Source organism: Canis lupus, chromosome 18 (assembly GCF_048164855.1).
Source record: "Canis lupus baileyi chromosome 18, mCanLup2.hap1, whole genome shotgun sequence".
In the NCBI taxonomy this organism is placed as follows: Eukaryota; Metazoa; Chordata; class Mammalia; order Carnivora; family Canidae; genus Canis; species Canis lupus.
Window position 1 is genome coordinate 4,054,803 of NC_132855.1, and position 12,206 is coordinate 4,067,008.

General features: G+C 37.7%; 2 long non-coding RNA genes, 1 other non-coding gene and 1 pseudogene across 4 annotated transcripts in view; 2 read left to right on the top strand and 2 right to left on the bottom strand.

Annotated features, from left to right (window-relative positions):
• Window positions 1-12,206, top strand: part of LOC140608583 (uncharacterized) — a 1,020,376-nt gene that overhangs the window by 972,739 nt on the left and 35,431 nt on the right. The window lies entirely within an intron of this gene.
• LOC140609426 (interferon-related developmental regulator 1 pseudogene) lies at window positions 1,899-2,716 on the top strand (annotated as a pseudogene).
• LOC140609427 (uncharacterized) lies at window positions 4,268-7,547 on the bottom strand. The gene is made up of 2 exons (XR_012011257.1): window positions 6,100-7,547; window positions 4,268-6,069 (listed from the first exon to the last, which is right to left on the bottom strand). It is a non-coding gene; the product is annotated as an uncharacterized lncRNA (long non-coding RNA).
• Window positions 7,652-7,757, bottom strand: LOC140609647 (U6 spliceosomal RNA). Its single transcript, XR_012011400.1, has one exon. It is a non-coding gene; the product is annotated as a U6 spliceosomal RNA (small nuclear RNA).

The window sequence follows — 12,206 nt, forward strand, 5'->3', positions numbered from 1 at the left end:
AGAACAGCCTTATTGCTGATGTGGAGACAGTTTTGGTAGTCTGAATAGAAGATCACACACACCACATCCCTTTAAATCAAAGCCTAATCCAGAGCAAGTCTCTAACTCTCTTCAATTCTATAAAGGCTGAGAGAAGGGAGGAAGCCTCAGAAGGTAAGTTTGAAGCTAGCAGAGATTGGCATAAGGCTTAAAGAAAAAAACACAATCTTTATAACATAAAAGTGCAAAATGAAGCAGCGGGTGCTGATATAGGAGCTCCAGCAAGTTATCCAGAAGATCTAGCTAATGATAATAATAGTTAAGATAATTAGAGGATCCCTGGTGGCTCAGCTGTTCAGCACCTGCCTTCAGCCCAGGGCATGACCCTGGAGTCCCAGGATCGAGTCCCACATCGGGCTCCCTGCATGAAGCCTGCTTCTCCCTCTGCCTGTGTCTCTGCTTCTCTCTCTCTCTCTCTCTTTCTCTCTCCGTGTCTCTCATGAATAAATAAATAAAATCTTTAAAAAAAAAGATAATTAATGAGGGTGGCTACACTAAACAATAGCTTCTCAATGTAGACAAAATAGTCTTATCCTGGAAGAAGATGGCCATCTGGGATTTCCATAGCTAGAGAGGAGAAGTCAATGTCTTAGCTTCAAAGCTTCAAAAGATAGGCTGACTCTCTTGTTAGGGCTAACGCTGGTAACTTTAGGAGGAAGCCATTGCTCATTTACCATTCCAAAAATTGTAGGGCCCCTAAGAATAATGCTATATCTACTCAGCCCGTGCTCGGAACATGGAACAACAAAGCCTAAATGACAGAACATCTCTTTGCAATGTGGTTCACAAGAAAATTTTAAGACCACTGTTGACACTGACTACTGAGGCAGAAAGATTCCTTTTAAGATAGATTGACTGCTCATTGACGATGCACCTGGTCACCCAAGAGCTCTGGTGGAAATGTGTAAGGAGATTAAGGCCTACTTTCTTTTTTTTTTTTTAATTTTAGTTATTTATTCATGAGAGACACACAGAGAGAGGCAGAGACAGAGGCAGAGGGAGAAGCAGGCTCCATGCCAGGAGCCCGATGTGGGACTCGATCCCGGGTCTTCAGGATCACGCCCTGGGCCAAAGGCAGACACTCAACCTCTGAGCCACCCAGACTTCCCTAATGCCTACTTTCATGCTAACAACATCCACTCTGCAGCCCACGGATCAAGGAGTAATCTTGACTTTCAAGTCTTATTATTTAAGAAATATGATTGTTTTTGTACCATTTTGTAAGGCCCAAGCTGCCATTGATAGTGATTCATCTAATGGATCTGAGCAAAGTAAATTGAAACCCTTCCTGAAAAGATTCACCATTTTAGATGCCATTAAAAACGTTCACAATTCATGGGAAGAGGTCAAAATATCAACATTAACAGAAGTTTGATTCCAACCCTCGTGGATGACTTGGGGGAGAAGGAAGAAAGGAAGTAACTGCAGATATGGTGGAAATAGAACTAGAATGAGAAGTGGGGCCTGAAGATATGACTGGCAGCAATCTCATGATAATACTTTAATAGATGAGTTGTTGCTTCATATGGTTGAACCCCTCTATGTGGCAAATTTCATCGCTGTTGTCCTATTTTAAGAAATTGCCATGGTCACCCTATCCTTCAACAACCACTACCCTAGTCAGTCAGGAGCCTTCAACATTAAGGCAAGACCCTCCACCAGCCAAAAGAATGTACTTGCTGAAATCCCAGATGATGGTTTTCATTTTTTTAGCAAGAATGTATTTTTATTTATGTACATTATAATTTTAGATGCAATGCTATTGCACACTTAGTAGACTACAGTACAGTGTAAACCAAACTTTTATACTGAGAAACTAAAAAAATTCATTGAGTTTATTACCGAGTAGAGAATAAATTGCCCAGAAACTAAACATGAAGAGAGCAGAGTTCAGCTCGCTTCTTGCGTGGACATTATTATTGACCATATGCCCAATCAATGAAGTGAAGAAAAAGCTCTAGATGCATTTCCATAAACTTCCAAGCCTCCTCTCTTCTGATGATGTCAACATGAGAATAGCTGCTGGTGAATCTTTGGGACTTATGTTTGAATTGGCCAGAGGGATGGAGAGTGACTTTTTTTTATGAAGACATGGAATCTTTGACTCAGATGCTTAGGGCTTTGGCTACAGATGGAAGTAAGCACCGTGCCAAAGTGGACAAGAGAAAGCAGCGGTCAGTGTTCAGAGACATCCTGAGGGCAGTGGAGGAACGGGATTTTCCAACAGAAACTGTTAAATTTGATCCTGAACGAATGTATATTGATTGCTGGGTCAAAAAACACACCTATGACACCTTTAAGGAAGTTCTTGGATCAGGGATGCAGTATCAATGAATTCCTTCGTAATGTATTTGAGCTTGGACCCCCCGTGATGCTTGATGCTGCAACACTTAAAACAATGAAGATCTCTTGTTTTGAAAGGCACCTGTATAACTCTGCAGCCTTCAAAGCTCGAACAAAAGCTCGAAGCAAATGTCGAGATAAGAGAGCAGATGTTGGAGAATTCTTCTAGATTTTCAGCACTTAACGACCACCTTCTAATATATATATATTTTAATTTCTAATGTATTTAAACTAGAGACAGTTTTTATCTTGGGTCAACATAGATAGCTTTTGTAGCAGGGGTTATATTATAATTTAATGTACAATATTGCAAATGGTGAGTTCTGATTATTAAATATTCTCTGTAAATCATAAAACATAAAGTGTAAAAAATTATTTTATAATGAGAAACTAAAAAAATTATTATACTGAGAAACTAAAAAAATTCATTGAGTTTATTACCAAGTAGAGATAAATTGCCCAGAAACTCAACATGAAGAGAGCAAGGTTCAGACCATCATAACTTTCTCTGTTAGCAAGGACTCAATAAGCCCCTGAAAGCAAAGGGGATTGTCTCCATGGAATTTGCACCCAGTTGAAATTGGGATCTGTAGTGGTAGGTGATGTAAATAAATCTTGTTGAGTGATCTAAGAAACCTGTGGAAATAAAGATAATCCAAATGGGGATAAATAGAAGCAGTTCAGAGATTGTTGCAAGGGAGTCAGCCATTATCACTTACATTCGACAGAGACTCCCAAGGAAAGCAGGAAAGTGGAAAAGCTCTAATATTCAAAAAGATGGAAGACTTCATCCTTGAAGTCCGCGGATAGTTGGCATGGGGAAGCTAGAGATTGGTTAATTAGAAGTGTTGCATCTTATGCGATTAATTTGAGGAGCATATTTGCCTTTCTCTGGCTTGTGCTGAGTTGGAAGTAGAAGAAGGGAGGAATGAAATATTGGGAAATTGACAGTCACTGACAAGGTTTTGGTCAAAACCTTCACTCACTGAATTCTGGGCTGATTGCAGAGATTATGAGTTAGAGTTCTTTTTTCATATATGATCTGGCTACTGTCCATTTGTGTATTCACTTTTTCACAAATATTCTAATATCAATTTCTTTATCTCCTGACTTCTAAGTCTTGACAAAATGTTAGTACTTGATCAACAAGTTATTATTAAGATTTCAAAATAATTTTTCTGCCCTGTATAATCATTATAAGAGAAAAATTTGTCAACTTCTGCACTTCTTGTATATATTTAGGATTTCCACTGATGTTTTAAGCAGAGTGGAAAATACATAGCAGACTCAAATTCCTACCTAGCCACTTAGAAGCAGAAGAATGCTCAAGCTTCTTAACTATAGCCTTGGCTCCTTTAATGTAATATAAAGATGATATGCTAATCGCTTCCCAAGATTGTTCTCATGAGGCAGATCTTTTCTCCTTTATGCCACATTTATACTACTGCAGCATCCTTGGAATCATGTATCTTTGATATAAATTGTATTGATTGGCTATATGACACTCTAATTCACTCAGACATTCCCTTACTGTGAGGTCTTACATTTTTTTTTCTCATTTTCCCCCCACTATTAAAGACTGAAAAGCTTGTTTTGCTATCCATGTTTTCTTCTTTGGAATTAATGTCCTTTGGATACAGAGTTCTATGATTAAGATTACTAGTTCACAACATATGAAAGTATGTTTCATAAAATACACCGCCAATATTTCCCCCAGTGTCTTCTAGTGTTTTAAGATCCACTTGAATCAAAAGTTGACTGAAAAAAAAAAAAGATGACTCTATGAAAAAAATGAAAGACCAGAAACCATAAATGACCAAAACCACTTTCTTATTTGACCATCTCATTATAATTTATAAGAGGGGGAAGAGAGAAACACACTAAATAGATTTATATGAATAAGATTTATTTTGAATAATAGAATTTAAAATGGAAGTCCTTAATGTGAAACCATTTTGCATGTAATTAAGCTAGGTACAAAAGTAGCAGGTTGATGATGTTAACAATTCTTTAAGGCTGTATGAGGAGGAATTTCTTTAAATCTTGTCAGTGTCATTTATTTTTTATTTTAAATTTACTCATGAGAGACACAGAGAGAGAGGCAGAGACACAGGCAGAGGGAGAAGGGGCTCCCTGTAGGGACCCGATGCAGGACTTGATCCCAGGACCCTGAGATCACAACCTGAGCCAAAGGCAGGTGCTCAACCGCTGAGCCACCCAGGCGTCCTTATTCAGATGCTTCTTATCCTCAGAATTGTATGCACTATAGGTTTGGACGAATATATAAGGAAATGCATCCACCACTACAGTATCCTACAGATGAGTTCCATTGCCATGAAAACCATCTGTGTTCTCCTATTCCTTCCACCCTCCCTCCAGTCCTTGACAACCTCTTTTTACTGTTTCCGCAGTTTTGCCTTTGCCAGAATGACATCTAGCTGGAATCGTACAGTATGTAGCCTTTTCACATTGGCTTCTTTCACTTAGTAATGTGCATTTCAGTTTCTTCCATGTCTTTTCATGGTTAATAGCACATTTCTTTTTAGCACTGAACAATATTCTGTGTGGACGTACCACAGTATCCATTTACCTACTGAAGGACATCTTGGTTGCTCCCAAGTTTTGGCATTTATGGATAAAGCTGCTATAAATGTTCATGTGCAAGATTTTTCATGGACATAAGTTTTCAACTCCTTTACATAAATACCAAGGAGTGTGATTACCGGGTTATATGGTAAGAGTATGTTTAGTTTTGTAAGAAGCTGATAAACTGTCTTCCGGAGTGGCTATGCTGCTCTGCCTTCCCACGGGCAATAAATGAGAATTTCTTTTGCTCCACATCCTCACCTGTGTTTGATCTTGTCAGTGTTCTGGGTTTGGTTCTAATAGGTGCTGATCTCTTTATTGTTTTCATCAACATACTTTAGATAGGTAGGTAGATAGGTATAAACTATATGCTTTCCTAAGGCATCTAAGAAAAACTCTTGGAGTGGAGAGGCGCTCCATGTTGTCGAACCAAGACTTATTTATCTAAAATGCGTAAACTTTTCTCTTAGTATTTTAGCAATTTCCTGTAGACCAAATCAAAGTATCAGGGTTTAAAAAATTAGAAGTATTCTTGATGCTATTCTGGTAGACTTTTATGATGATATTAAGAAAAGTTTTGAAAAAAGATTAAGAGATCTATACATTTCCACTAATTTTTTTTTTAATGACAGCAGAGTAGATGGACAAATGAATGGAATAGAATAGGAAGTTTAGAAACACATCCAAATATATATGAGAATCAGTATTGAATCATGATGAAAATCCAAATTAGTAGGGAAAGCTCAATTGTCCGTAAGTGCTGGCCCCGATCTTTAGTAGTGAACCATGCCTGGACTCTTAGAGTATGGTTCTTTTAGGGTACAACGAAGTGTTCAGGTATTGTTTCCAAAGCATTCATTTATTTCAGTCAGAACTTTATGTGGAGCTCAGATCATCACCCAGACCTTCATGCTAGATTCCCTTTGGACACCTTTGTTTTTCTTGCTAAGAAATCAGGGCTGTGACTAGGATGAGGGAATTACAACACTTAGGGTGCAAATCCAAGGAGTGCTAATAGGGCCCAGCTGAAGTGATCAGATTCAGATAGTATTGCAAAAAGGCATCAGTCTCTTTCTTTTCTCCTAAATGGTCTCCCAAGACCTAAGTCCTTTGTAGCTGTCTGTGTCAGACTGAAAATTCCTGTGTCATTTTCCTCCAGGGCAGCGGGGGACTACTACTTCCCTTAGGTCCCCACTACTAAGGTCAGCTACTCAGGTTCTGAGTTTGATAAGTATTAAAAAACCCCATGTGGCTTCTTGTATCTGTACCTGTTTCAGGAGAGGCTGTCATAATTTTCGAGGTTCAACAGGATTCTCTGAATCTAGAGGACCTAAATCTCTTAGGGAAGGTTCATTCAAACCCACACATGTATCACAATCCAAGAATAAAAGGTGGTTTCCACCTTCCCAAACAATTGGGAGGATCGACCTGGAGATTGAGCATTATTCTCCCAAAGATCACCTGGTTTGGAATGTGAATGGACAGAGTGGGAATAGTTTTCCACATCAGTCTTGACTTCTGTTAGCTGTCTTCCATTAGCATGATGGCCACTGTTAACAGAGACCCTAAAGTTTCTTATATGCAATCACAAATCTATTATCTAATGGCTTATAATATATGTAATTCTAGTTACAAGCAATGTAGTAGTGGAGTGCAATTTGAGAAATGATAAACCAAAGCAATAAGCCATCTAATAAGTAATATTAGGATTTAAACCCTTGTGAAAATCTCACAAAAATATTTGTATATGTTATGTCATTAAATCCCTACGACAACACTTGGGAGTTAGGAAGGTCAGGCAAAAGTCACATCTTACAAAAGCCGAAGAGAAAATACTTGACCAAGAAAAAATAGCTATGTGCCTAGACTAATCTTCAGGACTTCAGGATCTTTCCACCATATCATGTCACCCTGGTTGATTTAATGAAATGTACTGCCCTCAATTCAGGACCACTTGATGACAATTTTTCACTTAAATGCTAATATAAAGCTAGTGTAGCTCAGAAATTTGAAGTCTATAGAAATTATATGCCAATTTTATATACTTATTATTAATAGTTATGAGCTTCTGTCCTGTTATGAGAAATATGAGTGTTATGTATTATGGTTGGTACATTATATCAGTATTAAAATAGCAATGTTATTTATGACATTTTTTCCTATGTGAAAATATCCCATGTGATATCCCAGAAAAAAATAATAAAGAAGACCCAAATATTTATTTCAAACATAGCTATCAGTGAAACTTCTGATTGTTGGTTCTGCCAAAGATCTAGAAAGTAAGATTATAAAAGTTTTCATAATAAAAGAGCTATTTAAAAATCAATATGTAAATTTCATTTGCTTAAAATTCTACAATTTATGATTATGTAAGATGTTCATTGTGAGATTCTGAAATAACAACGTCCGAAGAGAAATTTAGTTTCAGAAGTTCATTAAATCCATATGGTGTCTTTGTATGAATTAGCAAATAAGTAAGTGTTATTTGTTTCTATGTAATTACAAACAGTGGATTTGTTATAAAATGGGTTTGTTATTTTTAAAACAAATTCTTATAATAAATGATATCAATTTATTCATAATAAAAGCATCTGTCTATTTAAACTGAAACTGTAAACAAACACAAAGCAATATGAACTTCAATAAAAAAATGTCAGGATATGAGTATGTGTGTATATATATATATGAAATGCTTCACTTCACGAATTTGCGTGTCATCTTTGCACAGGGGCAAAGCTAATCTCTCCATATCATTCCAATTTTAGTATATGTGCTGCCAAAGCGAGCACTGTCAGGTTACATTTTTAATTTATCTTAAGTTGGAAAAGCAATTCCATATTGAGAATCACAAGTTCTTTTGTATATTGTTACATTAACAATCTATTAACCTTTCTCTTTCATAAATTGGAGAGAATGAGTTGTTTTCATTAGAACAAAATATATGTCTTCCATTTGTTGGCTAATTGTCTTAATCCTTGGTTTGGTTTCTGTGTCCTCAGATGGCTGAATGAGCTACTAGCTAGATCTCTGGTCTCTTATGGGGCCACTCACTATTCCCATTCATGAGGGTTTCTGTGACTTGATTACCCCCTAAGGGCCCTAACTCCAAATGCCATCACATTGGAATTAGGGACTCAACCTGTCAATTTTGGGGGAGGGGCATGAACATTTAGTTCACAACATTTATTAATGTTGTTAGAAAAAGATATTTTATTACCAGTAGTTAGATTTGTATTTGTTTTTTTTTTAATTTTTATTTATTTATTTATTTATTTATTTATTTATTTATTTATTTAATTTATTTATTTATGATAGTCACAGAGAGAGAGAGAGAGAGAGAGGCAGAGACATAGGCAGAGGGAGAAGCAGGCTCCATGCACCGGGAGCCCAATGTAGGATTCGATCCCGGGTCTCCAGGATCGCGCCCTGGGCCAAAGGCAGGCGCCAAACCGCTGTGCCACCCAGGGATCCCCTAGATTTGTATTTGTAGAATAAATATACAAAACATCCCATCTCTGGACTTGAAGTTTTAACAGAAGTACGAAAATATGTCAAGGAACAAAATTACTGCAATGAAAATTGTACCCTTAGGTGTGGTGACTTGTTCAGTGCAGACCTAAACAACTGTATGAAGCCATCCTAGTTTAGTCTAAATTGGTAGGCATTCTATGAATCTATGACCTATGTCAGAAGGTCAAACATGAAACAGATGTAGTTCTAATCTTCCAGGTAGTCACTATAGAGCAGAATTAATTTCTATAGCTTTTTGAGAATCTTTTCTAAGGAAAACATTGTTTTCCTTCATTCACTTACTCAACAAATAATTGTCCTAAAGGTGTGGTAGTATGTCTCTAATATTGGGGAAGGAAAAGTATTTTTCCTACCTCAATATACATTAAAAATTACTGGCTTTGTGTGTTTCCATATGCTTTTGAGAGTAATATCTATATCGTCTTACTTTGATCTTTATATTCAATTTTCTCAGCTGCTAAGTCATGCAGCTGACCGCCTGAATGGGTAAAAAATGAAAATGCCAAGTTAATGGAAAAGGTCTTTCTTGTCCTTTGGTGTAGGGCCTGTTGTAAGAAAATGACATCGCACAACACTAACTCTTTGGATCCATCCTGTTATGCAAAAGTTGAGTCTCCAGCACTGAAGGACAGAATCTCAAGAGGTCACCTTAAAAAACTAGAATCACCGACTCTTCCACGACCATCTCTTTACTGGGAAAATATATGTGCAGAAGGGATCTTCTTGAGGGATGATCTGAAAACAGCCCGTACCACACCATATGGCTTGCTTTCTACTAGTTTCTCTGTCATGAAAAGTACTTTGTTTTAAATGACACAGTTTTGGCTTACATGGTATGAACAAGAATCCTCCCAGTAGAGACAGGGACACCTAATGTCACCCTCTGGCAGCTTGGCTGTGTTGATGAAATTGTTATTTACATATCTGGCAGGTTCCACTCTGGAAAAGTTCCACAACCTGCTCAATGGCTGATCGATCGATCTATCTATCATCTATCTATCTATCTATCTATCTATCTATCTATCTATCTATCTATCTATATCTATTTTTTTTTAAGAAGGCTCCACGTCCAGCATGGAACCCAGTGTGGGGCTCAACTCATGACTCTGAAATCAAGACCTGCCTGAGCTGAGGTAAAGAGTTGACTTAACCAACTGAGCCATCCAGGTGCCCCCAAATGGTTGATCTTAAACTTACTGAGTAGAACCTCCACGTAGTCTAGAGTAGGTAAGTTCTTAGCATTGGACTTTTCCATTTATTCTTCCAAGGAATAGCCCATGTTTGCAGGACTCTCTTCACAGGGTACATAAAATGCCTAGGACTAAATGAGTTTATTGCCATCTCTCTGAGAAGAGGGAGCAAATACACTTGTCTCTTTTGTACTCATCTCCCCTGGCCACTGGAACATTTTTGCAAGGATCATTGTCTCTTACCTGATTTTTAATGTGACAAATCAGTGCCTCTAGACCTTATGATGGGTTCCTCCTGCTGAACTGAACAGTCTCTACCGACGTTCCCTCCTTGAACTGAAGAATCAGCTAAGTAGGTATGCCGTCTCCTTACTGCCCCTAATGGAAGAGGTCTAGAGAAATCGTGCTATTCAAATCTGTTATTCTCTAGCTGTAATACCAATTCTGCTCATAATGCTATTTCTGTTGATTTTATTGGGGTAGGCTAGCATTGTAATTCACTTGTATCATATTTTGATAAATCATATCCTCCCTTGCATATGATTTGTGATGGTGGGGAAGATCGTAATGCATCACTTGCCTACCACGAGTATAATTAATACTTACTCTGGAATATTCTCCAGTTGTGTTCCTTAGGGATACTTTGCAGTGAAGCATAAGAGTATTGTACTCATAATATCATTGCATATTTTTTCTATTGCTGATTCAAATTCATTTTTACTTCTTAGCTATGGACGAGAGTTCTGAAGAAGACTCATTAGCAGGTAGGATTTTTATAGATTTTTATAGATCCACTTATTACCTCTTAAATAGGGGAAAGAAGAGAAATGGAATAGACATTTATTCGGTGTTTTATTCTGGGCTAGATAGGACATTATGTGCTTAACACGTGTTCTCTGTGTAACATCATATTAGCTCTGCAAAGTTGGCATGCTATCATTTTATTAATTACAAAATTGATTTAGAGGGCTTGGTTAATTGACCCATGATTCCATAGCTACTCTGTGCTGAACTATAATTCAACTCCAGTTTTGCCAGACTCCAACCCAATCTCCGCCCCCCACCCCCACCCCCTGGTACCTTTGTACCCACAGTATCAAGAGAAGGGATGCAGTTAAGATCCTGGATCTTCAAGAAATGAGATTTAACTGTGTTTCCTTTGGTTTAATATTTTTCTTTCTTTTTCTGAGAAGCCTGATTAGGCCTAGAGTTTATTTGCTCTAATATGTTTGATAGTTAATGTAGTAACCAAGTTTGTTTTCACCCATCAAGGGTTTGAGGGCAGATCTCAGCTGTGGTCTCAAGACTACAGATTATTAGATTGCTTTCCCTTTTCTCGGATTAAAATCAGCAAGGAACAAGACACTTAGGGTGAAATCCCAGAAAAAAAAAAAAAAACAGGTATACTCTTCCACTAGTCCTCTCCCAGTGGAGTTGCAGAGAGCACCTAATTTTCCCAGTGATATTTGATGACACAGGCTAAGTCTTGCCAATCAGAGAAGTTCATTCAAGTCTTAGTGCTCGAGGGTTTTTATCAGGGCTCTGTAAACAATGAATAGATATGTAGATGGGTATGTAGCTCCCACAGGACTAGCCTTCCTTACTGCATCTCCAACCCTCAGAAACTGAACAGAAACTGGCATGGCCCAGGGCTTCAGGCATACAAGAGCTCTCTTATCGGGAAGGATATACCAAAGGCTCAGAGGTTATCCTCCAGAAGATACAAGGTCAAGGCTCAGTCTTTTTTTTTTTGGTGGGGGGGGGGGTGGAGGTGTGTGCAGGATCTGAGCCTTTACCGTAGAGATAAATCAGTCTACTACTCAAGGAATTCTTACACATCTTGCTCATTCTTGCCTTTGTTGTCTACCAACGTGGAAAGCCTTCTCAACCATTTGTGCAAAGCCTTACTCTCCTTAAGGACCCAGCACAAATCCGTTTCTGTGAATTCTCCTCCGTGCTCCCTAACATCTCTGCACGTAGAAGCATTGACAAACTCTGCCGTACACTGGGCACATTTATAATATCGCCTTCAAATGTCACTTTACGGGTCATGTCATCTCTCAGTGAAGGTTCTCATATAGTAAATTCTCAGAAAATGAAGTATTATTGATAAATTGCTTAGATTTATTATTCATTCTTTAATGCAGAATTTTATTTGCCCTAAACTATCCTTCCACTCTTAATACTTATTAATATACAAAATAAAACATGCAAGTTCTTATTCATTCTCAATTTCAGACTTCTAGAATATTTTCATTTCTCATTGATCTTTTCACACTAAAGAGATCTAATCCTTTTAGGACTTCTAATCACTGACTTTAATTGCTTTTCTCTGTACTCTCTCTACCTCTGGCACTTAAAAAAAGTGGTAGTCAAAACTTCACATCACCTTTTGCACAAGGGAAAGATACTCATTTCCAATAAACTTACAGCTCTGTAGAGATTTTACTAATATTTTTCCATCAAAGGGTTTTATCAAGGAATGCTCTTAGTTACTTTTGAGGATTTTTCCTAGGT